The sequence below is a fragment of the Podarcis vaucheri genome, assembly GCF_965113315.1.
Source record: "Podarcis vaucheri genome assembly, chromosome: 9".
NCBI classification, from domain to species: domain Eukaryota; kingdom Metazoa; phylum Chordata; class Lepidosauria; order Squamata; family Lacertidae; genus Podarcis; species Podarcis vaucheri.
The window spans coordinates 6,137,931-6,164,094 of record NC_138767.1 but is presented as its reverse complement, the minus strand read 5'-3'; the positions used below and the strand labels follow the sequence as shown (position 1 = coordinate 6,164,094).

Below are 26,164 nucleotides of genomic sequence, written 5' to 3'. Positions count from 1 at the left end.
ACGAATTAAGTACTTAACCCGAGGTACCACTGTATGGACTTCAAACCAGTTTTGGTTTATATATTGATATATCGCCCAGCCCTACTGGAGCCCTGTGTCCATTTCTGGGCACCACAGTTTAAGAAGGATATTGACATGCTGGAACATGTGCAGAGAAAGGTGAACAAGATGACCAAGGGTCTGGGAAACCAAGTTTTACAAGGAACGGTTGAGGAGTTGGGTTTGTTTAGCCTGGAGAAGAGAAGACCTAGAGGAGATTGGATAGCCTTCTTCAACGATAGGAGTATAGCATCTAGATCAAGGGAAGTAATAGTGCCACTGTATTCTGCTCTGGTCAGACCTCACCTGGAGTACTGTGTCCAGTTCTGGGCACCACAGTTCAAGGGATGCGGGTGGCACTGTGGGTTAAACCACAGAGCCTAGGGCTTGCTAATCGAAGGTCGGCGGTTCGAATCCCCACGACGGGGTGAGCTCCCATTGTTCAGTCCCTGCTCCTGCCCACCTAGCAGTTCAAAAGCACATCAAAGTGCAAGTAGATAAATAGGTACTGCTCCAGCGGGAAGGTAAACGGAATTTCCATGCGCTGCTCTGGTTCGCCAGAAGCAGCTTAGTCATGCTGGCCACGTGACCCGGAAGCTGTACGCTGGCTCCCTCGGCCAATATAGTAAGATGAGTGCCACAACCCCAGAGTCGGTCACGACTGGACCTAATTGTCAGGGGTCCCTTTACCTTTAGGATATCAATCAAATCAGCCAAAGGCCTGGTTAAAAAGGAACATTTTTGCATGGTGCCTAAAGGTGTATAATGAACTTGCCTGGGGAGAGCATTCCACAGACGGGGAGCCACTGCAGAGAAGGCCCCGTTCTCTACCTTTGATTAGAGATTGGATGGCCATCTGAGGGATTATTTAGCTGTGATTCCTGCCTCGCGGGGGGGTTGGCCTAGACGACGCTTGGGATCCCTTCCCGACACCACAACCGTACAATTCCGTGAGTCTATCACAGGTGTTTATTCCAAAATCTGGGCCCCTACATTCACCTCCTGTTAGTCTTGCTTTTCCTCCTCCTTTGGCGTCTCCCACTGTGGAAATGCAGACTGAGAGCATCCTGAGACTCATTCCAGAGAAAGGCCACCTTTGCCTGAATCAGCAGTGACGCCTTTCACAAGAACAGCTACACCACAGATCTGGTGGAAAGCAGCTCCTTCGACCAATCACCAGGAAGAAACCTTTCGCTCTCTCGCTCTCCTCTCTCATGCCAGCGACCGGGAGATCAAAGCTTTTGCCGGAGTGTGAAAGACGACATGGATGTGCGTGCATGCATGCAGGCGTATGTGTGAAACCCTGCCAACGTGCTTACATCATGCCCAACTGAGCCAGCGTGAAAATAAGCCCGAGTGCAGGGTTGCAAAGGGGCAGCAAAGGATGGAGAGCGAAACCTATCCAGCTCTCTCCCTTATCTCCACTGCACTGCAGCTAAGGACTCCCTGAGCTCTCTACTAGGGAGAAGGGGGGGGGGGGAGAAGAGAGCAGAAAAATGCCTTCCTAAAGCAGCTTGGAAATCCAGCTTCAGGATATAATAATTATATATGTGTGTGTGTGAGAGAGAGAGAGAGAGGGAGAAATTTGCATGCACAATGACCCAGTTATGCACCGGGCCAACTCTAGAGATGAGCAGTAATGAGCGAATGCTTCAGCAGACCAAAGCCACTTGATGTGTGTGTGTGTGTGTGTTGTGTGTCCCCCCCCCCACACTCAATATTGTCCCCTAATAGTACAGGTCTACCCGACTACATTTGCTGGATGGTTCCCCCCAAAGAGATGCGATGTGTAATCTCCTCTCCCTCGCTCTCTATTTTAGGAAACCTTTGCGGGGAGAAGGAAGGTTATGGACCGGGTGGATTTCAGATACCCCAAATAAAGGATGTGCCAAATTCGCAGGATCTGGATTATCATAATTTTTTTAAAGATCCGTCCACAACAGGACTGATATGAAATCCGCTTTTAAAAAAACACAACCACAAAACGAAGGCTCCATCTTCAAGAAACGAGAGAGAGGTCTCTGGCGAGTTCGGTGATCCATGCACAGCCAAAAGAGACCTGATCATCACAGAATAATATATCCATGCGTATAGGGAGCCAAAAACGATTTGACGGAGCATTATAGCAAGCAAAAAAATGTTTCGTCTTTGAACCACACACACAGAGGAAGAGGACATTTAATCCTTCTGCTCAGCTGGACAACATGTCACGTTTACCGGGAGTTTATGGCCATCCTTGCTTTGCAGCTATAATGCTACCGACATTTAAAAACCAACAAACCAAAGGGCATTATTTAGCCATTTCGAACCCCTCTCTCCCAGTTTCTACACCTTGGCTTAGCCTAAAAGGGGGGGGGGAGCTGCTTCCCTCCCCCCGCTCTAGTTTGCCAGCGAAATGGCACGCAGCCGTAGCATCCAGAAAAGCAGATGACATAATTTGCAGCCATCCCCTGTTCATCACCCAAACGCCAGCACCTCACCTCGCGCTCTGGATGACACCCATTTATGACATCATCTTAAAAAAAAGAGAAAACCACACACACACACACACAACCCAACCCTAACGCCAACCATCCCTGATCATACCTGCAAGGGGTTTTATGGTTTTACTTACACAAACGCACGCACATCCTTTATCAATGGGTGGCTGCTTCTTCAATATTGCAAGGCGGGGGGGTGGGGGTGGAGGAAAGCAAGCGAAGAGGCTATACCCCCGCCCCAGATGACCAAAAAGAAGAAATTGGTGGAAATATTTTATTCTGGAGCAATGCACACGTTTGCAACGGGTATGCATCCCCTTGCATTTTCCCGCGGCGCGTCAGATTATATTGCAAGAAGCAGAGGTCTCCAAGCTCATGGTTAGGTGGGGCAAGGCAAACTAAACTAATTAAGCAGAAAATAAATCGGAAGAGGTGGCGGGGCTTATTTCGGAGGACCCCCGTATCTCCGCCGTGCACCACATTTTAATTGCAACCATATCTGCACACGCTCCCGTCCTCCCACAGAATCCTCTTCGTGCACCGATTCCCTCAACCCTGAGCGATTTTGCAAAAGGGGGAAAAAAAGGTAGCGCGTGCAAACGTAACCAGTCTTCCACCACCATGCAAGCAACTCCCCCCCCCCGTCCAAGTGTGTGGCGACGCCTCCCTCTCTCCCTCCTCCTGCGCCCCCTCCCCAAATCCCTCCCGGGCGTGTAGGCAAGAGCTACCTTTCCTCCTCCCCGCCGTGCCCTTACTCTTTGCAGGAACGCAGGCGATGCGCCCTGGGCGCGCAGCAGCTCCTTCAGCCGGGAGGCGTCCGTTTTTTAATCCTCTCTTTTTTTGGCGGCGGCGGCTCGGGATGCAGGAGAGAAGCATGCACCGCGACGGGGAAGGTGCTTGGAGTTCAAAAATGAAATGCAACCGAAAACGACGACCTCCGACCAATTGCACGGGGGGCGAATTCAAAGCGTGCGCTCAGGCGGCCATCCGGCGCATCGCGGAGCCTTTGCAAGGAAGGAGGCGAGCGGCGCTGCAGGCGAGCGGGCTGGCGGCTCGCATCCCGGCCAGCGTCACAGATACACACGCGCGCACTCGCAGACACGCATCTTGCCCCTTTTCTTGCGGCAAACGGCAGCCAACCCCCCTGGCCACGCCCCCCTTGCCACAGCCTCAGCCTATCGGAGAGCAGGATCCGGGAGGAGGGTGGATCGCCTGCCCTTTTTAACTCTTCCCGCACTGCAGCGCTCCAAGGCTTGGAGGAAGGGTCGGGGCTGGTCCACACGTGATGGGAGATGTTTGGGTTTGATGGCATTTTTATTTTTTGACACGTTTTATTGTCCCATTTTGCTTTTTTTTCTGTGCGCCGGTTAGAAGTTGCAAGTAATGAAGCGTTTCCTCCAATTGGGAAACTGAACCCACATTCATTAATTGATCTTAACAGATTGGAGAACTGGGCCCAAGCTAACAAAATGAATTTCAATACAGTAGAGGCAAATGTCAGGTTCTGCCCTTAGGCAGGAACAACCAGCTGCCCAAATATGAGATTGGGGAGACTTGGCTTGGCAGCAGTGCATGTGAAAAGGATCTAGGGGTCTTGGTGGACCACAAGTTGAACGTGAGTCAACAGTGTGATGCAGCAGCAAAAAAAGCTAATGCTATTCCAGGCTGCATCAACAGAAGTCTGGTGTCCAGATCAAGGGAAGTAATAATACACTCTATTCTGTCTTGGTCAGACCACACCTGGAATACGGTGTCCAATTCTGGGTACCACAATTTAAGAAGGATGTTGACAGGCTGGAAGATGTGCAGAGGAGGGTGACTGAAATGATCAAGGGTCTGGAAACTAAGGCTTATGAGGAACGGTCGAAGGAGCTGGGTATGTTTAGCCTAGAAAAGAGGAGACACAGAGGAGATATGATAGCTCAGGAAATTGTGGACTCGCCTTCCTTGGAGGTTAATAATAATAATAATAATAATAATAATAATAATAATAAAAAATTGTATTTATACCCCGCCCTCCCCAGCCAAGACCGAGTTCAGGGCGGCTAACAATCAATAGTAAAAACAAGTTGATTAAAATAGAACTTAAAAAAGCAAGATTAAAATGCAACATTAAAACATTAAAATGCAGCCTCTTCACAGGAGGAGAAAGGAAAAAAGAAAGAGGGGGAGGGAATCAAGTTGATTCCAAGCCAAAGGCCAGGCGGAACAACTCTGTCTTACAGCCCCTGCAGAAAGAAATCAGATCCTACAGGGCCCTGGTCTCTTGAGACAGAGCGTTCCACCAGGCCGGGGCCAGTGCTAAGAAGGCCCTGGCTCTGGTTGAGGCTAATCTGACGTCCTTAGGGCCCAGGACCTCTAGGGTGTTGCTATATATGGACCTTAAGGTCCCCCGTGGGGCATACCAGGAGAGGCAGTCCCATAGGTATGAGGGTCCTAGGCTGTGAAGGGCTTTAAAGGTCAAAACCAGCACCTTAAATCTGACCCTGTACTCCACCGGGAGCCAGTGCAGTTTGAAAAGCACTGGGTGAATATGCGCCCATGGCAGAGACCCTGTGAGGAGCCTCGCTGCAGCATTCTGTACCCGCTGGAGTTTCTGGGACAGCTTCAAGGGCAGCCCCGCGTAGAGCGAATTACAGTAGTCAAGCCTGGAGATGACCATCACATGGATCACTGTGGCCAGGTCGGGGCGGGAAAGGTAAGGGACCAACTGCTTGATGCAGTGAAGGTGGAAAAATGTCGCCTTAAGCAGGTCGGATGACCATCTGTCATGGATGCTTTAGATGAGATTCCTGCACTGCAGGGGGTTGGACTAGATGACCCTAAGGGTCCCTTCCAACTCTACAACTCCATGATTCTATGATTATAAATAGCTTTTCGCCCGTCTCTCATAATAGCAGAACTTTGTGGATGGCCCAATAATATTAAGTGGCAGAAGCTGAGGCATTTCTTCACACAGTATTTCCTTAGTGTATGGAACTCCCTGCCACAAGTAATAATAACAATAATTTTATTATTTATACCCCACCAATCTGGCTGGGTTTCCCCAGCCACTCGGGCCGCTTCCAGCAAAATAGAAAAACACAATAAAGCATCAAATATTAAAAACAAAGCGAAGCTTTAAAAGGTGGCTGTTAAAAGAGATGAAACGAATTTGTGGTGGAGGCGAAGAGCATGTGCAATTGGTGGTTAGACATGATGGACCCAGTCTATTGAAGGTGAATGCACATTTGGGGTGTGTGATGTGTGCGAATTCTGCCCCATGGAAATTGCTTTGTCCTGATTCCCCTGTTGCCGTGCAGGGTTTCCCAAAGGGGTCAGTCTTGATCCTCTTGGGGTCGGCAGGACTGTGCAGGGGGTGACTAAAGCCCTAGAGATCGAAAAAGAAGTTTGCAAGGTACAGTGTAAAAAAAATAATAACTGGGAAGTCTGAGCTTCGGCACTAAAGAGGATGGCCTTGTACGGAGGGCACTTCCTTGACCAATGAGGAAACTCTGTATTTAGTGAGCCGACTCCATAATTCAATAGTCATTTCCTTATTTTTTACACCTTAAGATATGTAATCACAGTGGTTGATAATAAATCAATGACGATTGTTCCTTGGCTTTATTTAATTTACATTCCTAAGAATCTGGGTGAAGTCAATGGCAACCTCCAAGGATTCGATGAATTCAGAAAGGGTTTAAACCTTCCCAGTGAGGCAATGGGGTGGTTGTTCTGTTGCATTCACCTGATGGGGAGAAAGATGGGGGGCTGGCACGCCGCCGGATCCAGGCCCCTGTCTTTGCCGCGCTGGTTCTAAGCCATTTCAACCTGCGATGTGATTCAGTCACTCTCAACTTCCTTCGACAGCTCTTCTCATCTCCCACGACTAATGCGGTTCCGCCGCTGCTATAGAGACTGGGTTTAAATAAGAAATGCACACAGCCCACTAAGTGTGTGCCCAGGGATATCGGGAATAATTATACAATTACATGTTGTTTTCATTTTTCGGAGATAAGAGGTGCCAGAGCTCAAAGGTACTTGAAAGCCCTTTTCTATGGAAACTTTAAGCCCAGGTATGTCAGGGCGGGGGGAGTCCAAGCTATGGTTGCTTGGGAGCGGGAATATGCACTCTGCATATGCTCAGAGGTACTCCTGCCTGTTAACAGAGGGAATGCTGTTCTAGGCTGCATGAACAGAAGCCTAGTGTCCAGATCAAGGGAAGTAATTCTACCACTCTAAAGATGCCTGCTTCTTGGGAGAAAAGCAATGACAAACCTAGACAGCATCTTAAAAAGCAGAGACATCACCTTGCCAACAAAGGTTAGTTAAAGCTATGGTTCTCCCAGTAGTGATGTATGGAAGTGAGAGCTGGACCATAAAGAAGGCTGATCACCGAAGAATGGATGCTTTTGAATTCTGGTGCTGGAGGAGACTCTTGAGAGTCCCATGGACTGCAAGAAGATCCAGCCTCTCCATTCTGAAGGAAATCAGCCCTGAGTGCTCACTGGAAGGACAGATCCTGAAGCTGAGGCTCCAAGACTTTGGCCACCTCCTGAGAAGAGAAGACTCCCTGGAAAAGACCCTGATGTTGGGAAAGATGGAGGGCACAAGGAGAAGGGGACGACAGAGGACAAGATGGTGGGACAGTGTTCTCGAAGCTACCAGCATACGTTTGACCAAACTGCGGGAGGCAGTGGAAGACAGGAGTGCCTGGCGTGCTGTGGTCCAGGGGGTCACAAAGAGTCGGGCACGATTAAACTACTAAACAACAACATTGTGCCTTAATCAGACCAAGGACACTGAGAGGAGAGATGACAGCCATCTTCAAATATCTAAGATGGAGAAAGATGGTTTTTAAGCAGAGGTTGGGTGGCCATCTGTCATAATAATAAATAATAATAAATCTTTATTTGTACCCCCCCCCCCCGGCCAGAGCTGGGCTCAGGGCGGCTAACATCATAAAACTAACACAGTATACAAAGAACATAAAAACAGGCAATCAATTAATTAAAATACATCTTAAAATTAGTTCAGAACAAATGAAAATCTGGACAGATGGCAGTCCACGGGTAAAATTGAGAGTGGTTCATATTCTCCAGGGCCAACTGTTACCACTGGTCTTATAGAGGACCTGTGAGTGGGCTAGGAGGCCTCTTTAATGCTTGTTCTTATACAGAAAGAAAAGAATCAGACTGAACCCCAACCAAAGGCCTGGCGGAACAGCTCCGTCTTGCAGGCCCTGCATGGATGCTTTAGCTGACATTACTGCATTGTAAGGGCGGGGCTACATGACCCTTGAGGTCCCTTCCAACTCTACAATTTATTTATTTATTCCATTCTTCCTCTTTTAAAATAAATAAATAAATTGTTAGTTTTCCTACGTTTACCCAATATTACCACACTTTAGCCAATTATACAGTTTTTTTAAAAAATAAAATAAAAATAAAATTATGATTCCACCCTTCCATTGCCCATGCGCTGTGCCCTTCCCTCTGTCATATGTGAAGCAGCAACCACCCGTTGCTTCAGATGCCTTGGATAGAGGTAGGTTTTCATCCAGGCTTTCCCTGACCCAGGAGATCAGATCCAGGAGAACTGCTTCAGTGCTGCAACAAGAACAACAAAAACAACATTATTTGTATGCCACCCATCTGCCTGGGTTGCACCAGCCACTCTGGGCGGCAGCCCACATAGGGTTGCCATATTTATAGAAGTAAAAACTTATTGAGCTTTCTTTTCCAAAAGTTGTTGAGCATTTCTTGGGTAAGTTTCCCGATTTTCCCAAATTCCCCCTGGACACTAATTCTGTCATTAGAAAACCTGGGGAAATCCAGACGTATGGCAACCCTATCCCAAAACGTATATTAAAAACACGATAAAACACCAAACATTAGAAAGCTTCCCTAAACAGGGCTGCCTTCAGGTGTCTTCTAAAAGTCTGATAGTTGTTTTCCTCTTTGACATCTTGTGGGAGGGCGTTCCACAGAGCAGGTGCCACTACCGAGAAGGCCCTCTGCCTGGTTCCCTGTAACTTGGCCTCTCACAGTGAGGGAACCGCCAGAAGGCCCTCGGCGCTGGACCTCAGTGTCCGGGCTGAACGATGGGGGTGGAGATGCTCCTTCAGATATACTGGACCGAGGCCGTTTAGGGCTTTAAAGGTCAGCACCAACACTTTGAATTGTGCCCGGAAACGTGTAGGTCTTAATCTTCTTGACATCTGACGGGAAGGCGTTCCACAGGGAAGGTGCCGCTACCGAGAAGGCCCTCTGGCTGGTTCCAGGCAACCTCACTTTTTGCAGTGAGGGAACCGCCAAAAGGCCCTCAGTGCTCAAAGTCAGTGGAGGCTGAGCAATGGTGCTCAGTGTCAATATCCGGGCTGAGCGATGGGGGTGGAGATGCCAACAGAGGTTCCCACCAGCTCAGCCCCCTTCCCTATGCTCTGCTGCCTTATGGCCTAGTGGTGACACACACCAGACCTTCTGTACTTAGCCAAGGCCACTTCTCCTTATACAGTTCTGTTCCTCCCTGCAATAGATCTGAGCATCCATTCTGGGCATGATGAGACAAGGGAAGCAGGAGGAGCTGAGATTTGTGCCACCGAGGGAGCGCATCCTGCCCGAGCCATCCGATCGGAGCAGGCCCTGGCAAGAGAAAGGCGCCAAATCAAACACATGGCCCGGCGGTTCTTTGCAAATATCTACCCCCGTCGGAACGGCGCCCTGGCTAGGAATCTGCTTGTTGATGCAATTTTGCCAAATGTGGCTTTTGAATTTGCTCTGTTTTCATCAAGCACGAGGATATTTGTGGGCGTTGCGGAGTCTTTAGAGGCCCGGAATATGATGGGATGGATTGCTGGAAGGTTTCTCTCCCTTTTTGCAACCAGATGGAGGTAGCCAAAGCAAGGAGAGAGAGAGAGAGAGAGAGAGAGAGGTGTTTGCACTGATTTCTGCACCCATCTCAGGTCCCCACACATTGCACAAGAGGAGGTGGCAAACTCAAAAGTGGGGGGGCAGAATTCAGGGTGCATGCCCCCTTTGCGCATCTGCAGTATATGTCAGGCAGGTGATGAGAAGCAGTCTGAGGTGAGTCAGAAGCAGCATGTGACAGTCAAAAGCACAAGGCGAGCCAGGAGGCAGGGTTGCAAAAACAGGTGAAAAAAGTGAGTAAGGGCGCTTTGATTTGCTTTCTGATGCAAATCTACCCAATTCATACTCGCTGAAGCCACCTGAGAAATAAAGAAGAACTACGATTCTCTGATTCTATGACAGCCACACGCCTCTGAATTTTGCGATGCAATTCGGCAGCCCAAGAAAAGGTGCCCCCGAAGTGCCCACATTTTGGGACAGCGTGCACGAAATATCAGAAGGAGGAGGCAGGATAGAAATTAGTAAAGTCATGCATGGCACAGGGAACGTCAACAGAGAAACGTTTCTCTCCCTCTCTCATAACACTAGAGGCAGGGCCATCCTAGGGAGCAAGGCAGTTTCGGCCCCTCAAATATTTCTTTTGAGGGGCTGCCCCCATCAATATTCAGAGGACATTGCATGGTGTCATGTCAGCCCCCTCTAGGGAAGCTGCTGCCTCTGCTAATGAAGCTGAGGGTTGGGAAATTCAGGACAGATGTTAAAAGAATATTTTTTCATGCAATGCATAGTCAAACTTTGGAACTCATTGCCACAGGAGGCGGTGGGGCCACCGACCCAGATGGCCTTAACAGAGGATCAGACCAATTGATGGAGGAGGGAGCTGTCAATGGCTAATATCTGCTCTGCCTTGACAGTAGGAGACTGTGATGCTTCTGAATAGCAAAGGGGAGAGTGTTCTTGTGCTCAAGATCCCACAGGCATCTGGCTGTGAGCACAGGATGCTGGACGAGACGTGCCATTGGCTTGATCCAGCAGGAGAGCCACTGTAGGCAACACTGAGCTAAAGCAGAGACTCTTCAGCTCTCCACACATTGTTTTGTTGTTTAGTCGTGTCTGACTCTTCATGACCCCCTGGACCAGAACACGCCAGGCACTCCTGTCTTCCACTGCCTCCCGCAGTTTGGTCAAACTCATGCTGGTAGCTTCGAGAACACTGTCCAACCATCTCGTCCTCTGTCATCCCCTTCTCCTTGTGCCCTCCATCTTTCCCAACATCAGGGTCTTTTCCAGGGAGTCTTCTCTTCTCATGAGGTGGCCAAAGTCTTGGAGTCTCAGCTTCACGATCTGTCCTTCCAGTGAGCACTCAGGGCAGATTTCCTTCAGAATGGATAGGCTTGATCTTCTTGCAGTCCATGGGACTCTCAAGAGTCTCCTCCAGCACCATAATTCAAAAGCATCCATTCTTCAACATCAGCCTTCTTTATGGTCCAGCTCTCACTTCCATACATCACTACTGGGAAAACCATAGCTTTAACTATACGGACCTTTGTTGGCAAGGTGATGTCTCTGATTTTTAAGATGCTGTCTAGGTTTGTTATTGCTTTTCTCCCAAGAAGCAGGTGTCTTTTATTTTCCACACATTGCTGAACTACAACTCCCATTCTCCTTGGCCTTGCATGCTGGGCGCAAATGGGAGTCAAAAATTGAGAGCCAATGTGGTGTAGTGGTTAAGAGCAGTGGACTCGTAATCTGGTGAACCGGGTTCGCGTCTCCGCTCCTCCACCTGCAGCTGCTGGGTGACCTTGGGCCAGTCACACTTCTCTGAAGTCTCTCAGCCCCACTCACCTCACAGAGTGTTTGTTGTGGGGGAGGAAGGGAAAGGAGAATGTTAACCGCTTTGAGATTCCTTAAGGGGAGTGAAAGGCGGGATATCAAATCCAAAACTCAACTCAACTCAAACTCAGCAACCCCTGGAGGGCCAAATTTTCCCTACCCCTGAGCGATGCAGGCCAGCAATTTGACTCAGCACCATGCAGCTTCCCTGTGTCCCCATGTCCATAGCAACTTAAATGGGAAGAGAGACGCTATTTATTGTCTTGCTGCGGCAGGATCCAATTTGACAGTGGTTACTCACAGAGAGTGGGCGCATCTCTCTTGTTCTCAGCATAAGAGCCCCCTTCTCCCAGCAGGGACCCAAGGAGAAAGAAAGAAACTAAAAGCAGATGGCTGGAGGAGGCTGATGGCAGTTTCCATCAGAGGTTGCCAACCCCCCAAAAAAGCACACACAATGGCTGCCACTTTGGCTAAGGCTTTTGGCAAGGCGGGAGGTGACATTGTGACAGCCCTTGAGATGTTGAAGAGGGCTTTCTTCTCTCAGTCTCCTCTTTTACAGGCTAAACACACCCAGCTCCTTCAACCGTTCCTCATCAGGCCTGGTATCCAGACCCTTGATCATCTGACTGTAAAGAATAGCCCCATAAGAAACCCATTTTTACAACTCAAACTGACAACTCAAAATGTCAGAATAAGAACATTCCTTCCGGTAACACCTTAAGAGACCAACGAAGTTTGTTATTGGTACAGTGGTGCCTCGCAAGACGAAATTAATTCGTTCTGTGAGTTTTTTCGCCTTGCGAATTTTTCGTCTTGCGAAGCACGGTTTCCCATAGGAATGCATTGAAAATAAATTAATGCGTTCCTATGGTCAAAAAAAGTCCAAACAAAGCCAAATTTGGTACAAAAAGAGTTTATTAAGTGCTCTTTAAAGTCACACATACTGTAAAGAGCATTTCAAAAATTGAAGGAACAATAATTTAAGTTTCTAAACATGACAGAAAAGCATTTAAAAATCACCAAAGTGTACTGTACATACATTTTCTAAGACTTTGGGGGACAACTCGAAGAAGGTTCCTCTTCCACTCTTTGCTTCTTGCTGAAGAACCTGTCCATGGTCTGCTGCTTCATCTGCCTTTTCAGCACCTCCCTGAAAGACGACATGACCCTCGTATCAAAAGTGTTTGCAAGGTCACATGTCAGGTCCTTGTCAGGGTGGTGCCGCTGTGCAAAAACCTCAAAAAAGGCTACCACACCGCGTGCTATGAGTTGCTCCTCGAAGTCAAGTCGCAACTGCACCTCTTCAAGCAATGCACCCTGGGTATTAACGGTTTTAAGAAAAAGGAAACAAACTTGCAAGACGTTTTCGTCTTGCGAAGCAAGCCCATAGGGAAATTCGTCTTGCAAAGCAACTCAAAAAACGAAAAACTCTTTCGTCTTGCGAGGCACCACTGTATGAGCTTTCATGTGCATGCACACTTCTTCAGATACATGCACACGAACGCTCATAGCAATAACAAACTTTGTTGGTCTCTAAGGTGCTACTGGAAGGATTTTTTTATTTTGTTTTGACTGTTGCAGACCAATACGGCTACTTACCTGTAACTACAACATGTCAGAGTTTAACTGAATCTGAAAAGATGATTGCCCCGATCAAGAAGCCCTTAGAATCATAGAATTGTACAATTGGTACCCAAGGGTCATCTAGTCCAACCCCCTGCAATGCAGGAATCTCAGCTAAAGCACCCAGGACAGATGGCCATCCAACCTCTGCTTAGAAACCTCCAAGGAAGGAGAGCCCACAACCTTCCAAACGGAGAATGTTCCACTGTCAAATAGCTCTTACTGCCAGAAAGTTAATGCTGACATTTAGTTAGAATTTCCTTTCTTGTAACTTGAATTGGTTCAGGTCCTGCCTTCCAGAGCAGGAGAAAACAAGCTCGCTCCCTCTTCCATGTGACAGCCCTTAAGATATCATATCTCCTCTCAGTCTCTTCTTTTCCAGGCCAAACATACCCAGCTACTTCAACTGCTCCTCATAAGTCTTGTGTGCTGGGCCGAGCAATGCGGTCCAGGTCTGGTCCCAAATCCAAGGGTTCTGCAAGGAGTCAGTCCAACAGGGTCAAGACAGGACACGAGGCAGGAAACCAGGCAAGGCCAGGTACAGGATCTAGCATACAGCAACGTTGCTCCCGCAACCTGGGGCGGGGTCCAACAGCCTTTTATCTTTGTCGGGGTAACGGCCGGTCCTGATTCCCCAGTGACTCACATCCCTGTCTCACCCAAAGGCGAGGACTCCTCCTGCGAGTGATCAAGTCTCTCCTTCTCTCAGACCTGAGTCTCTGCAGCTTGGGAGACGTCGGTGGGTTACTAGACCCAGAGTCCGCCTCAGCCTCCCCTGACCCAACCGGTAGTGGAGCAGCTGTAAGCGATGGCCCAGCTGAAGGCAACGAGGTCATTCACGCATCTGGAGCCAGGGCAGGCTCAGGCCCCTGACTCGGCCCAGCTGGTGCTTGTTGCAGGGGAATTTGTGCAGACTGGGGCTCTTCAGAATCAGGCCCCAGACTTGGTTCAGACGCCACCTGAGGCAAAGGATCCGGTGCAGACTGAGTCTGAGCCCGAGTCCCCGGCCATCACAGCTTGCTCTCCAGACCCTTGATCATCTTGGTTGTCCTCCTCTGCACACCTTCCAGCTTGTCAACATCCTTCATAAATTGTGGTGCCCAGAACTGGATACCGTATTCCGGGTGTGGTTTGACCAAGGCAGAATAGAATGGTACTATTATTTTCTGGGCACTAGACTTCTGTGGATGCAGCCTAGAATAGCATTAGCTTTTTTTGCTGCTGCATCACCCTGTGGACTCGTGTTCAGCTGGTGGTCCACTAAGACCCCTAGCCTAGATCCTTTTTGCATGTACTGCTGTCAAGCCAGGTCTCTCCAATCTCCTGTTTGTGCTGCTGGTTGTTCCAGCCTAAGGGCAGAACCTGACATTTACTTCTATTGAAATTCCTTTGGTTATAAGGGGTTATAAAGACTAGGACTAGCCGCCTGAGAAACAGTTTCTATCCAAATGCGATTTTGGTTTTAAACGCAGTATAAGGTAGTCTCTATGGGAGCATATTGTATTCAATTATGGGGTATCAGAGTTTTTAGGGGGGTAACCAGGCTGGGATAACTGGGATAGCTGGCTTGTTGGTTTTTGAATGTCTGATGTAGATTTTTTCCATTTCATTGTTCTGTATGGGACCATGACAATAAAGATTATCGTATTTTGGGTGTAGTACGAGCGTGGGAATTTGCTCCCAATAAACTCCCCATTTTGAGTTTCAATCTCACTTCATTATCCGTGTTTTCTCCAAATCTTCAGATACTTCTTGAATATTCACTGAACATCTGAACTTTGCATTTGAGAGTCATTTTGTTAGTTTGGGCCCAGTTCTCCTTTCTGTTGAGGTCATATACTAAATCCCAATCCTGCCTTCTGCTGCATTGGCTCCCGGTGGGGCTGAGTACACCCCCGTCTGAAACATTGTAGAGCAGCTGCCGGTCCGTGTGGACAATACTGAGCTATATAGGCCAGTGGTCTGACTTGGTAAAACTATCTTCCTACCTTCCTGGGCCAACCACTAGGGAAAGCCAGCTGCTAAAGGAGAATGAAAATAAGTGAAGATAAACAAGAGTAGGGCCCACAGGGAAAGAGTTGCTCTGCTCACTAGGCCTGGCACTCCACTAATCTGCGAGGATCGTGTTTTGTTGGTAAAGCGTTAACTCCCACCTCGTTGGTTTTTTTAAAAAAACAATTTTTATTAATTTTACATATAATCACAATACGTAACATCATATCCTCTTACTAAATCTTTTGGCTCAGTCGAGCCTAAATGGCTTCCCTCCCTCCCTAACGGCTTACAAAATTAAATTTTACATTTTTGCACTTCACTTCCTTTCCTTGTTATATCATTACTTAAAATATTAAATTACTCAACCTGAATAGGTGACTAATTCAACTTACAAATCTTCAGATAACCCTGCTAATGGTGTTAATTGCTTACAGTTGTCTTTCAAATATAATATAAATTAGTTCCAGTCTTTTTGGAATTCTTGATCTTGCTGGTTCCGGATTCTACTAGTCAGTTTTGACAGTTCTGCAAAGCCCATCATTTTCACATGTTGGTACTTCATGCCATTTCCATTTCTGGGCTAATAAAATTCTTGCTTCAGTTGTTGCATATAATAACTTTTTTTTATCTTGTCTCAGTATCTCTTTACCCACTATACCCAGTAAGAAAGCTTCTGGGTTTTTTTTTAAACAAAAGTGTTTTTAAACATTTTCTTTAACTCATTATACATCATCTCCCAGAAAGCTTTTACCTCTTTACATGTCCACCACATGTGGTAAAATGTACCCATGTTAACTCCCACTCTGAACAGTATGATAGCCTGGCGGCTCGCTCTGTGACCCTGGGGCTGCAGAGGATTGAGCCTGGACCCTTCTGCGTGCGAGGCATACATCCTGTCACTGACTCATCTCAATATTATTATTATTATTATTATTATTATTATTATTATTATTATTATTATTATTATTTATACCCCACCCATCCGGCTGGGCTTCCCCAGCCACTCTGGGCGGCTTCCAACAAAATATTAAAATACAGTAATGCATCAAACATTAAAAGCTTCCCTAAACAGGGCTGCCTTCAGATGTCTTCTAAACGTCTGGTAGTTGTTGTTCTCTTTGACATCTGGTGGGAGGGTGTTCCACAGGGCGGGTGCCACTACCGAGAAGGCCCTCTGCCTGGTTCCCTGTAACTTGGCTTCTCGCAGCGAGGGAACCGCCAGAAGGCCCTCGGCACTGGACCTCAGTGTCCGGGCTGAACGATGGGGGTGGAGACGCTCCTTCAGGTATACTGGGCCGAGGCCGTTTAGACCTTTAAAGGTCAACACCACCACTTTGAATTGTGCTCGGAAATGTACTGGGAGCCGCACGCAGGGCGAGGTCTGGTTCTATGACTCTCTGACGGCTCTTTCTGCTTGCTTGCTTGCTGTGGGGTTGCTGTGCCCCTTCTGCGCACGTGCCTCCTTCTCCCACCTTGCCTGCAGCTCCTGAGCAAATCCACCAGCAGCTTGGAATGAAACTTCACCCATCTCCTACACACCTAGCCTCTGAAGCAAACACGTTTCCCACGCAGCTTCTTCTGCCGAAATTATACTTTCTGCCTCCTCCACTATCCATCACTGCTTGGAGTCACATCTCAGTTCCAGCAGGTCTTAAGATTCTTCTTCTTCTTCTTCTTCTTGGTGGGGAGGGGCCTCTTGTTGGAGGGAGATGGGAAAATTAGGGTCCTCTGTGTGTGGAAGGGAGAGAGAGAGGGAGAGAGAGAGAGAGAAATGTGAGTGTGTGAGAGATTGTCAGTGTGAGAGATGGATTTGAATGCGAACCTTCCTGATTTGCATTTCCTGAAACCGTGGATGAGCAAAAAGCGCAGCTCTCTTTCCAAATCCATACTTTTCCAGATTACAAAATGCCATGTGGACATGTGCAAAAAATGCACATCTTGCGGGAATATGTGCATCAAGTTGCATATGTTATTGAAAAGGCACTGTAACACAGGAAACCATTTGCAAAAAAATGTGTGTGTTCAGGCAAAATTGCATAGAAAATATGTGTTGAAGGAGAAATGAGCCCTAAAATGCTGGTGAGGTTTGGTGAGACCTTTTTTATAAAATAAAATGTGCAAAGTGATGCAGAGCCGACTCTTACTGGAAATATTTTCCTTAATGGAATTGTGCAAAGGAAGGCAAAGACTCCAGCAAAGGTAAATGATTATATAATTATTGGCTTGTTTGACTGTTTTATTATCCCCAAGGATATGTCAATACTTCCTCAAAACATTTACCCTGAAAACAAACAAATAAATAAAGTGATTCAATAACCGAATTTAGGTTGGAAAAAATACGGAGATTGATCTGTGGTTGTAGCAATAAAGAACAGAACTGAAGACTGGAAAATAGAAACAGAAATGGACCGAGTTGTCTGTCTCGACTTCTGAGTAATTCCTGCTTTTACTCTCAAAGGCCCCATCCTTTTCCCCTGCAAAAAGTGTTTTGCCCAGTTTTGACTCAGAACTGCGTGCACCTCAGCTATCAAACAGTTGGGGAACACTGATGCAGAGAACGAATGAAAACAGAAATCCAAAATCTGTGGGTAATCATACCAAACGTTCCCGTTAGAAAAGGCCACGCTGACACCCAAGTGCGGCTTGCGGCTGCTAGTCTGAATGAGACCCCGGCACCCCCACCCTAATGGCACAATCAAATAATTTCTATCAAAGGCGCCTTTAACATATTATCTTTAAATAGCACCCACACTGAACTAGGTTATAATTACTGACAGCTTCTAATTCTGGGAAGCTGTTTCAACTCCCTGCAAATCTCTGCGTTGTTATTATGAGAATAATCTTTTATTACTCAGTCCCCATAGCTTCATCTCTGATTTCCTTAACTTGAAAGAGAAGGAGAAACAATTCCGTTCCATTATCGCGGCGGGATCCCGGTTCCTTATCAGCAAATAACAAAATTTGCTATGAACCGGCTGGAATAGTCACGGCGGATGAGGAGCCTTGCACCCGAGTGTTCGTTCTCTTTAATGGAAGTGGTTACGGTTCCTCGTCTGACCTGGCCATCTTTGAAAGTGAGGCCCATTTAATTGACAGCTGATATATAATGCTATATCAAGGTGATATCAAAGTGAGGCCCATTTACGTAGTTGGCAGCTGATATAGATGGTGCTATATCAAGGTGATATTGTGGTCTTTGTGGAGGGGTCAGTCTGGATGGTGCCCCGAGCCCCCTTCCATTTCTTGGGCCACGGGGAGTTACAAGTTTGAGACTCCTGCATCTTAGCATCTGGCTGCTATTTCAGCTCCTAGCTTATTTAGAGCTTAGTGTCCATTGGATCTGACGCTCGCCAGATGTTCATTTCATCATATAAGGAGATTCTTGGCCCCAGGAGAAATCACATGATGACACGTCCCGGGACTAATATGCATCCGATGGAGACCAAAGATCGTGGCAGATTGGAAGCAGGCTGTTTGCAGCGAGCTGTTTGCGGCCGCACGTTGCCTCTTCTGTGTTTGCGGGGGGTGGGGAGAAAATGTGCTCACACGAAAGAGGCACTGACTCTAGGCCTGGCAGGTTCAAATCTCCACTTGGCATGAAGTTCTTTGGGTGACCTTCAACAACTCACTCTTTCTCCCCCAAAGCTACCTTGTAGGGTTGGTGTGAGCATAAAATTACTTTTCAAAGTGCTGGTGTTTGACCCATAAAGTCTTCCTGTGCTGGGCCCGGGGGTAACCCATGAAACGCAGTCCAGGACCGGTCCAGAATCCACTGGTTCCACTGGGAGTCAGTCCATCAGGGCAGGAGACCAGGCAAGGACAGGTACAGGATCTGGCATACAGCAATGTTGCTCCCGCAACCTGGGGTGGGATCCGACAGCCTTTTATCTCTGTCAGGGTAACGGCCGGTCCTGATCCCCTGGTGACTCACCTCCCTGTTTGCCAGAAGGCAAGCATTCCTCCTGCGAATACTCAGGTCTCTCCTTCTCTCAGACCTTAGTCTCAGCAGCTCGGGAGACGTCGGTGGGTTACGAGACCCAGGGGCCACCTCAGTCTCCCCTGACCCAACCGGTAGTGGAGCAGCTGTGAGTGATGGCCCAGCTGGAGGCAACAAGGTCATCTCTGCATCTGGAGCCAGGGCAGGCTCAGGCCCCTGACTCGACCCAGCTGGTGTTTGTGGCAGGGGAACCTGTGCAGACTGGGACTCTTCAGGATCAGGCCCCAGACCTGGTTCAGATGACGCCTGAGGCAAAGGATCCAGTATAGACTGTGTTTCCTCTGGTTCCGAGTCCGAGCCCGAGTCCCAGGCCATCACACTTACATTGCTCTGGACCTCCATACCTTAAAGACCTCCTCTCCCCATACAAACTGACCTTGACCTTGCACTCATCACCTGAGGACTTTCTCCATGTCCCCCATCACAGAGAGGTTTGAGGGTAGCAGCATGATAACGGGCCTTTTCGGTGATGGCTCCCCAATTGCGGAACGCTCTCTGCAAAGAGGCTCACTTAGCACAATCCCTACATGTCTTTAGGTACCAGTCACGCCTGCCCTCCCATCAGATTTCAAGGAAATACACAACCATCTGACTTTTTAGAAGACATCTGAAGGCAGCCCTGTTCAGGGAAGTTTTAAATGTTTGATATCGTATTGGGTTTTTTGTTTTTGTTTATTTTTTAAACATCTTTATTGAAAGTTCAAAAAGTGCATAATTATACGTGCACCAAACATGGTGAGATACAAACAGAAAAAAAGAAAAAGAGAAAGAGAAACAGAACCCGGCCAGAAGGGAAAGCAAAGTAGGGAGGGGGAACCCAAAACTGTATATTTTACAAGGTTGTTGTTTTACTTCACCAGATCTTAACATATTGCAGCATTTGAAGGAATGGATTCCAAATATGATTGAATTTGTCCATGGCAAGTCTGCATTTATATGCAAGTTGCTCATATGTTGCGAATTTGTAGAAGTCTTCAATCCAATCATAGAAGGGATGTTGTATTTTTTTTTAATTTGTTGAAAGCCGCCAAGGTAGCTGGGGGAACCCAGTCAAATGGGCGGAATATACATTGTTGTTGTTGTTATTGTTGTTGTTGTTGTTGTTGTTGTTGTTGTTGTTGTTGTTGTTGTTGTTGTTATTCCTCTTTACTCAGTCCTTTGACCATTAAATAATCTGTGGCCTGTTAAATGTGAAAGGGCTGTTATTATTAATTTGGGGATGGTTGTTTTAATTTGAGAGAAGCACAAATTTTGATAGCTGTGTTTGCATATTAACTTGAGAAGTGTGAATTAGATAGTTTCTGATTAAAATACAAACAAAATCTAATAGAAAGATCTCAGCTGCATCCTTAATACCTGCAGTGAAATTATCTCTTCCGTAGCAAAGAGTCTTTCCTGGGAGTTGCTGCTATGAGCCAGTCATGGAAGGCAATACTAGACTGCTTACCTGATAGTTTTGGGCTGAATTCTCATATTATGCTAACAGTTTAGCAGCACAAACCAGGGTGTCCTAGTTTCACATGTCTCAAATAGTGTCAGAGATCAAATTGCTGAAATCAAATACCCTAAGATTTCAGCCGCATCTGTCAAATGCTCAGTGAATACAGTGGTACCTCGGGTTACATACGCTTCAGGTTACATACGCTTCAGGTTACAGACTCCGCTAACCCAGAAATAGTGTTTCAGGTTAAGAACGTTGCTTCAGGGTGAGAACAGAAATCGTGCTCTAGCGGCGCGGCGCCAGCAGGAGGCCCCATTAGCTAAAGTGGTTCTTCAGGTTAAGAACAGTTTCAGGTTAAGAACGGACCTCCGGAACGAAATAAGTACTTAACCCGAGGTACCACTGTATTCAACAAGTATCTGAAGATTTGGAGAATACATGGATAATACGTGAGATCGAAACTCACAGAGGGGAATTTCTGGGGAGCAAATTCACTGCAGCTTGAGCGATAAATAAGGGGACACCAGCAATTACAGGGCATCCTTCGAAAATGGCAATTTAATCAGCAGACGTTAACGAGGCGTCCAGTGCTGATATGATCTCGGTGTTGTTGACCCATTCAAAGCTAGGCTTGATGGTGATCTGAGGCGACAATGTTCCTGTTGCAAAGAACACTGGCTCTAATCTTCTCGACTCTCTGGCTGGTCCCAGGGCCGGAGCTAGGAAAACAGAGGGGTCAAGGGGGCAGATAGTTGCTGAGATAACAGGCCCCTTCACTCGCTACATGACTGTATTAAAGAGCCAATGAACCAAAGGAGTGTTTCTGCCACTTTGCAATCTTCACCAGAGGAATTTTCCACCCTGTGACTCTAACACTTCCCGTGGGAGTTAAGGACAGACCAGGGGTCCCAGGTCCATTGGTGGAAATCTGGACACAAAGTTGTTGAGTTTTTTTGCCAGGGTTGTTGAGCTTTTTGGGAGAGGGGGTTGTCGAGTAGGGATGGTCTAGGGTTACCAGACGTCCCTGGTTCCCGGGGACAGTCCCCAGATTTGCAAATCTGTCCCCGGACAAATTCCGTCCCCAGAATGTCCCCAGATTTGCAAATTTGTCCCCGGGAAACATGGCAGCGTCATCCTCAGCAGACTTGAGCCAGCCTGTTAGCGCAGTTGGCTTTGGTTGGCTTCAGGAGCTGCTCGCTGCCATGGCGCCAGCCATTTTTCCTCGCCGGAAGTCCCCATATGATGTGTCTTGTGCGCAACACATCATATGGGGACTTCTGGCGAGGAAAAATGGCGGGCACCACGGCAGCAAGCAGCTCCTGAAGCCAGCGTGCTTTCGAACTGCTAGGTGGGCAGTAGCAGGGACTGAGCAACGGGAGCTCACCCCGTCGTGGGGATTCGAACCACCGACCTTTTGATCGGCAAGACCTAGGCCAGGGGTCGGCAACCTTTTCCAGTCGTGGGCAGGCCCACCGTCCCTCAGCCCATGTGGTGGGCTGGACTATATTTTGGGGGAAAAATATGAACAAATTCCTATGCCCCACAAAAGCCAATGCAATTCTGGGCTGCATCAATAGGAGTATAGCATCTAGATCAAGGGAAGTAATAGTGCCACTGTATTCTGCTCTGGTCAGACCTCACCTGGAGTACTGTGTCCAGTTCTGGGGACCACAGTTCAAGAAGGACACTGACAAACTGGAACGTGTCCAGAGGAAGGCAACCAAAATGGTCAAAGGCCTGGAAACGATGCCTTATGAGGAACGGCTAAGGGAGCTGGGCATGTTTAGCCTGGAGAAGAGGAGGTGAAGGGGTGATATGATAGCCATGTTCAAATATATAAAAGGATGTCATATAGAGGAGGGAGAAAGGTTGTTTTCTGCTGCTCCAGAGAAGCGGACACGGAGCAATGGATCCAAACTACAAGAAAGAAGATTCCACCTAAACATTAGGAAGAACTTCCTGACAGTCAGAGCTGTTTGACAGTGGAATTTGCTGCCAAGGAGTGTGGTGGAGTCTCCTCCTTTGGAGGTCTTTAAGCAGAGGCTTGACAACCATATGTCAGGAATGCTCTGATGGTGTTTCCTGCTTGGCAGGGGGTTGGACTCGATGGCCCTTGTGGTCTCTTCCAACTCTATGATTCTATGATTCTAAATAACCCAGAGATGCATTTTAAATAAAAGGACACATTCTACTCATGTAAGAACACGCTGATTCCCGGACCGTCCGCAGGCCGGATTGAGAAGGCGATTGGGCCACATCCGGCCCCTGGGCATTAGGTTGCCTACCCCTGCCCTAGGCTCAGTGGTTTAGACCACAGCGCCACCTACATCCCATCTTGGCAAGTCTACTCAGAATTAAATACCATCTATAAAGACAACTCTGAGTCTCATGCTCTGCTGACTGAGCTATCCCTCAGGTGGCCATATACTGAGTCTCAGCATTGCCTCCACTGACCGGCAGCAGCTCTCCTGAGGTGTTTCAGCAGGGAGTCTCTCCCAGCCTTCCCTGAATATGTTGAGGAGGTTGAATCTGGGGCCTTCTGAATACCAGGCACATGTCCTACTGCTGAGCTGTGACCCTTCCCCAAAGGCACAGCTGCAATGGAATGCAGAAGGAGGCAGGTTTCAAGACTTTTAGTCCCCCTCTCGTGCAGCGGCTGCTGTGCAAGAAAAAGGGGGTGGTCCATAATACAGAGGTAAAAGGTAAAGGCACCCCTGATCATTAGGTCCAGTCGCGGACGACTCTGGAGTTGCTGTGCTCATTTCGCTTTACTGGCCGAGGGAGCCGGCGTACAGCCTCCGGGTCATGTGGCCAGCATGACTAAACCGCTTCTGGCGAACCAGAGCAGTGCACGGAAACGCCGTTTACCTTCCCGCTGGAGCGGTACCTATTTATCTACTTGCACTTTGATGTGCTTTCGAACTGCTAGGTTGGCAGGAGCAGGGACCGAGCAACGGGAGCTCACCCCGTCATGGGGATTCGAACCGCCAACCTTCTGATTGGCAAGTCCTAGGCTCTGTAGTTTAATCCACAGCGCCACAGTGGTACCTCGGGTTAAGTACTTAATTTGTTCCAGAGGTCTGTTCTGAACCTGAAACTGTTCTTAACCTGAAGCACCACTTTAGCTAATGGGGCCTTCCATTGCCGCTGTGTCGCCAGAGCACAATTTCTGTTTTCATCCTGAAGCAAAGTTCTTAACCCGAGGTACTATTTCTGGGTTAGCGGAGTCTGTAACCTGAAGCGTATGTAACCTGAAGCGTGTGTAACCCAAGGTACCACTGTACCGCAAAGAACCCTTGAGCTAAATAATAGCATTTATTGACACATGGGGTACCTTTGGTGCGCACACACGCAGAGGAACGTTATTCTGATTTCCCTGGCAGTTCCAGATGTGTCACAGATGCATCTCCTAAATTGGGTTGCATAACCACTTTTTTACAAAGAGAAAGCACTCTAACGCACACTGCTGGTCTTGTTAGCTCTCTTATCTGGTGAGTGAAAACAGAAAACATGTAGTTTCTTTCCTTAGAAACGGCCCCTGGCGATACCAGGGAACTCCAAACCTGCCTTTGCCAAGCGTGAGAAGCTGGGGGCGAGGGGGCAGTCGAAGTTTGAACCCAAAGGAGATAAGAGGGTAATGCATCTCCTTTGTGAATCTACAACTTCCAGTGCCGGGTGATGATTCGAACCCTGGTCTCCCAGCTCCTAGTCCGACACTCTAACCACTACACAACGCTGCCTCTCAAAATTAAAAAGCCACCCAATGTGGGAATCCACTGCGTCTGCATGCTGTGAATGAAAGAAGGACTCTGGCTGGCAGGAAGACAGGCATCAGCTTGATGCCAGAGTTCACCTGGCTTATATTTGACTCCCCGGTCAAATTTTGACCTATAAAGCCTTAAGAGGCTCAGGACCACAATACCTCAAGGACCACCTCTTTCCATATGAACCTACCCGGACCCTGAGATCATCTTCCAAGGCCCTTCTTCATGTGCCTCTTCCTTGAGAGGTCCGGACGGTGGCAACACGAGAACGGGGCCTTCTCTACAGTGGCTCCCTGTCTGTGGAATGCTCTCCCCAGGGAAGTTCGCCTGGCAATTGCACATTTGGCACCAGGCAAAAATGTTCCTTTTTAACCAGACCTTTGGATGATGTGATTGACTTCCTATGCCCTTTTAAAATGTGAGGTTTTGTTCTGGAGGGGGTGTTATTGGGTTATCATTTTAATTTTGATCAGAACTTTTGGGGGGGGGACGCAGGGGGACGCATACTCCTAAACATCTTGTGAATCTTTGTACTTTTGTCCATTTACTGTATTTATTTTTATTTACTTATTTCCCCCGATTTGAACTACAAAATGGTGATTTTCTTGAGTCAAAATAAGAGTACCCCTAAACATTTTTAGGGGGGAAAAGAGCACTGATTTTGATGATGTATTTTGTAGTTTTATCTTTTGATTTTATTCTGTGAACCGCTGAGACCTCTGGGTATAGGGCGGTAAATAAATTCAATAAATAATAATAATAATAATAATAAAATAAAAAAACCCAATGAATTCATTTCATTAGTCACTATGAAGGGGCGCACTTTGCTCCTGACCCTACGCAGACGGCTACAATGGCTTAGGCGGGGGGTCTTTGGCATTCTGAGCCAAATGCCTAGAAAAAGCTAATTAAATTATGCCGACAGCCTCGGTGTCCTTTATTCCGCACGGCTTCCTGCGGCAGGTCGGCAATTCAACACTCTGCAACTGCCTCGCGGCGCTTTTGTGCCTTGTTTACCCTCTCAGGTTGCCGTTGCTGTGCCAAATGACAGGGTTGCTCCGACTCTGGGGTCCCTGAAATCTGTATAATCAAGGCTCTGAGCCGCAGGTCTCTGTACGTGTGGGTCAGGGCCGGGGGTGCCAATAAGCGACGAAAGGGTCATTGTCGGCGGCTGCTACGGTCATCTCCGTTATGCGCCTCGGCACATCTGTGGCATGTGGAGAAAATGACACGGAGAGAACCTCCGTGAGAAGCCGCGGGGTTTGAAATGTGCGCATACCCAAGCAGGGTGGGTAACCTTGGCCCAGTGGGCCAAATACGAGCCCCCCAATAATGATGATGATGATAATAATAATAATAATAATTTATTATTTGTACCCCGCCCATCTGGCTAGGTCTCCCCAGCCACTCTGGGCGGCTTCCACCAAAGATGAAAAATACATTAAAATGTCACATGTTAAAAACTTCCCTGAACAGAGCTGCCTTCAGATGTCTTCTAAAAGTCGGATAGTTGTTTATCTCTTTGACATCTGATGGGAGGGCATTCCACAGGGCGGGTGCCACCACCGAGAAGGCCCTGTGGCTGGTTCCTTGTAGCTTTGCTTCTCGCAGTGAGGGAACCGCCAGAAGGCCCTCGGCGCTGGACCTCAGTGTCTGGGCTGAACGATGGGGGTGGAGACGCTCCTTCAGGTATACCCAAGCCACACCCCCCCTTCTCAGGCCACACCCCCGGCCAGACCATGCCATTCAACGCAGCGGACGAAGAGTGCCGTCTTGGCTGAGGATGCTAACCTTCAGAGAGAGGAACATCCTCTGCAAATTAGGACACCCTGCTTTCCCCGGAGAGGTGGACCTGACCCTGCTCCCATTCCTGCGCTCCCCAGCTGCCCAAGGTGCCAGCGGCCTTCCTCCCTGCCTTAGACGCGGGAACGCCCAGCAAAGCCACTTCCACCTCTGTGATTCTGTAGCGCTGAGTTGTGACTTCTCTGCTCCGCATTCCCATTCAGGCGAACGAGCTGCCGAACATCAAAGATGAGAGAGGGAAGACAGATTGCCATAGCAACCCTCTCCTTCAGTGACTTGATGATGGGATTGCCTTACATCACCGGCTTGGCTGAGGCAGGTCAAGCAAAGGTGCCACC

General features: G+C 48.0%; 1 protein-coding gene across 3 annotated transcripts in view; it reads right to left on the bottom strand.

The window, feature by feature from the left end:
* The window catches only part of LZTS3 (leucine zipper tumor suppressor family member 3), an 81,426-nt gene extending 77,761 nt beyond the window's left edge, over positions 1-3,665 (bottom strand). Inside the window, exon 1 of one of the 3 annotated variants that reach the window (XM_082236452.1) lies at positions 3,275-3,665. The gene's annotated coding sequence lies outside the window, so the exon portion shown is untranslated. Of the gene's footprint in view, positions 1-3,247 lie in introns of all 3 variants that reach the window. The other 2 variants (XM_082236450.1, XM_082236447.1) reach the window with 2 other exon arrangements.
* Positions 3,666-26,164: the final 22,499 nt, after the last annotated feature.